Raw genomic sequence first — 3557 nt, 5'->3', positions numbered from 1 at the left:
GTTGGGTATTTTTTTGATAAATTTGAAAATCTCTAGGAATTGTTGCAGAATTTGTAAGTGAAAGCAACAGAATGTCATAACTGAAAGCATAAATGTCAAATTTTTAAATGCAGAGGCTGGTTGGCTGGTGAGATTTTACCTGGATCTTCTGGTTTACATTACTAACTTAGGTTTTCTACACAACCAGATCAAATGGGATCTAAAAGAGAGAGGACAAGCTACAAATGTGAAGACCATGGTACTCTGAGAAGGCAAGAGATTAAAATAACCAAATGTGTGGGTGAAATCAGTAGTACACAGAGAAGACAGATATATGTTAAGACAAGGCATAGATGGTGGTTATGGCAACTTTTGGAAACTACTTCTTTATTTTATGCATTACTTAATTCCTCCTATTGACCCTAGATGCTGATTGGTGTTAGCCAACACTGAACAGCTAATGTACCTGAGGAGAAAATGTGATCCTGGACCACCCAGAAAGAAATATTTGGTGACGCTAACACAAATTTTTTAAAAATGGGTTCAACTCTTCTTAGGTTTAGGTTCCTGTAAATAACTGTGACTCAGCTAAGCATTTCTCAAAGGTCTTGTCCAATCAACCTAAGGTTTAGACTGCATGTGTAGAAAATACTGTACTGTTTGTGTAACTATAATTAATGCAAAGTGTTACGTGTTTTTAAAAAGAAGATTTCAACAACAACTTAGGGATTTAGTTCTCTGAGTCTATTGTAAGAGAAAAATATTAAGTAAACAGAGAGAATTTAACTAAAAGGGGGTTTTAAATTATTATGCTAGCACCTTGCTTTCCTTTAGCATGAACAACCATAACTTCGAATTCGCAGACAGAATGTTAAGTTCTGGTTTGTTGGTAGAAAGATATACTGTCACTAAAACTTGCATAATAGGCTAACATTGATTTTCAAAGTTAAGTGAAAGGTACTAGAATGTTTCTCATTCAACCAAGAGGTTCTTTGTACATTGCATCAAATCTTAGAATATAGAGGATACACTTAGAGACAATATTAAATTCAAGTGATTAGAAAATATTTACCCTTAAAATTCAGAGGAACCTTTCAGGCAACATGGCAGTCATGGAGGAGGCAGCGACCTTTGGGAGCTACATGAATGGCAACCTGGATCCAGATGAAAGGGAGGAGGAAGCTGCCTCTACAACTGAGGAAGCAGCCAAGAAAAACAGATGGAAGAAAAAGAAGAGTAAAGGAGCTGCAGCAGGGCAGCAGGAAACTGATAAAGGATTAAGAGCCTCAGTGGATGAAGGAGCAAGACAACTGGAAAGACAAGCATTGGAAAAGAAAGAAAGAAATGATGATGATGAGATGGAGATGGTGATGGAGATGGAGCAACTAGAAAGAAGAAGGAAAAGAGGAAAAAGAAGAAGGAAAAGAGGAGGAGGAGGAAGAAGAAGAAGAAAAGGAAGAAGAAGAAGAGGAGGAGGAGGAGGAAGAGGAAGAAGAGGAAGAAGAACAAGGAGGAGGAGGAAGAGGAAGAGGAAGAAGAAACAACCAAAATTCAAACAGACCCTCCCTCCCTCAGTTCCAATATGTGGCTGTATCCTAGTGGTGTATTTCCCAAAGGACAAGAATGTGAATACCCACACACACAAGATGGATGGAGAATTATGTGTGAAGAAAAGAAAGTGTTAGATCAGGCTAGGGAAGAGATTTGGAATGATTTCTGAGAATCAGCAGAAGCACATTGACAAGTGAGAATATATGTAATGAGCTGGATCAAGCCTGGGATGATAGAAATCTGTGAAAAGTTGGAAAACTGTTCACACAATCTAATAAACGAAAATGGATTAAATGCATGCCTGGCATTTCCTGCTGGATGTTCTCACAATAATTGTGCTGCCCATTATACTCCCATTGCTGGTGACACAACAGTATTACAGTAAGATAACATCTGTAAAATAGATTTTGGAATCGGTATAAGTGGTAGGAATATTGACTATTGACTGTGGTCTTACTGTCACTTTTAATCCCAATTATGATACATGATTAAAAGCTGTAAAAGATGCTGCTACTACTGGAATGAAGTGTGCTGAAATTGATGTTCATCTGTGTGATGCTGGTGAGTCCATCCAAAAATTTATGGAGTCATATGAAGTTGAAATAGATGGGAAGACATAACAAGTGAAACCAATCCATAACCTAAATGGACATTCAATTGGGAAATATAGAATACATGCTGGAAAAACAGTGTCCATTCCGAAAGGAGGAGAGGCAACAAGAATGGAGGAAAGGAAGTGTATGCAATTGAAACCATTGATAGTACAGGAAAAGATATGATGATATGGGATGTTCACATTACATGAAAAATTTTGATGTTGGACATGTACCAGTAAGGTTTCCAAACAAAATAATTGTTAAATGTCATCAATGAAAATTTTGGCACCTTCACCTTCTGCCACAGATGGCTGGTTTGCTTGGGAGAAAGGAAATTCTTGATGGCTCTGAAGAATCTGTGACTTGGAAACTGTATCCACCATTGTGTGACAGTAAAGGATCATACACAGTGCAATTTGAACATACCATACTGTTGCATCCAACATGTAAAGAAGTTGTCAGCAGAGGAGATGACTATTAAACTTAGTCCAAAGCAACTTTAACACCTTTATTTTCTAAGCTTTGTTGGAATACATACCAAATTAATTTGCAACATGTTGTCTATTTTAACAGTGGACCTGTATAATATTTTTATCTGTGTTTAAAAAAGAAGAAATTTGGCCATGCAAGGTGGTTGACACCTGTAATCCAAGCACTTTGGGAGGCCGAGGTGGGTGGATCACCTGAGGTCAGGAGTTCGAGACCAGCCTGGCCAACATGGCAAAATCCCATCTCCACTAAAAATACAAAAAATTATCCAGGCGTCGTGGCATGTGCCTGTAGTCCCAGCTACTCGGGAGACTGAGGCAGGAGTATCTCTTGAACCCAGGAGGTGGAGGTTGCAGAAAGCGAAGATGGCACCACTGAACTCCAGCCTGGGTGACAGAGCAAGACTTCGTTTCAAAAAAGTAAAAATAAAATAATAAAAAAGAAGGAATTTGTTCAAAGGTGAACAGTCTAACGTAATGAACCAAACAAAAAGCTTTCAGGACTTTCAAATGTTAACTGTTTTTCCCCTTCCTATCTAGGAAAATGCTATAAAGCTCAGATTCGTTAGGAATGACTTACACCTTTTGTTTTGAAAACTAAGAGACGGTTTCCAGATATTTATATTCCCGTATTTCTTGAATGCTTAGAATGACTACAATTCTGCATCGATACCCTCTATTGTTAATTTTTAACCTGCCTGGAATCTTTTTCCTAAAAAAAAAAGGTATTTTCAGATCTGAAAAAAAAAAATCAAAGGAACCATAAACGTCATCAAGTCTAATCATATCCAAATGTGGTCCATCAATCAACCTCAGCAGAAATAATTGGGGAAGATTTAAAAATTCAGGGAATGTTGACCTCATCTCTGAGCTAAGATTAATAAATATTTTATGATTGTCTGGAAAGTAACAGCATACAGTTTAACCTATATTCTAATTTTGA

General features: G+C 37.5%; 1 pseudogene; it reads left to right on the top strand.

Annotated features, from left to right (window-relative positions):
- Positions 1–1082: 1082 nt before the first annotated feature.
- On the top strand, positions 1083–2656 carry LOC101124416 (methionine aminopeptidase 2-like; annotated as a pseudogene).
- The last annotated feature ends 901 nt before the right edge of the window (positions 2657–3557 follow it).

This window comes from Gorilla gorilla, chromosome 11 (genome assembly GCF_029281585.2).
Source record: "Gorilla gorilla gorilla isolate KB3781 chromosome 11, NHGRI_mGorGor1-v2.1_pri, whole genome shotgun sequence".
In the NCBI taxonomy this organism is placed as follows: Eukaryota; Metazoa; Chordata; class Mammalia; order Primates; family Hominidae; genus Gorilla; species Gorilla gorilla.
Note: the sequence above shows the minus strand (reverse complement) of the source record. Positions and strands in the feature narration are given on the sequence as shown.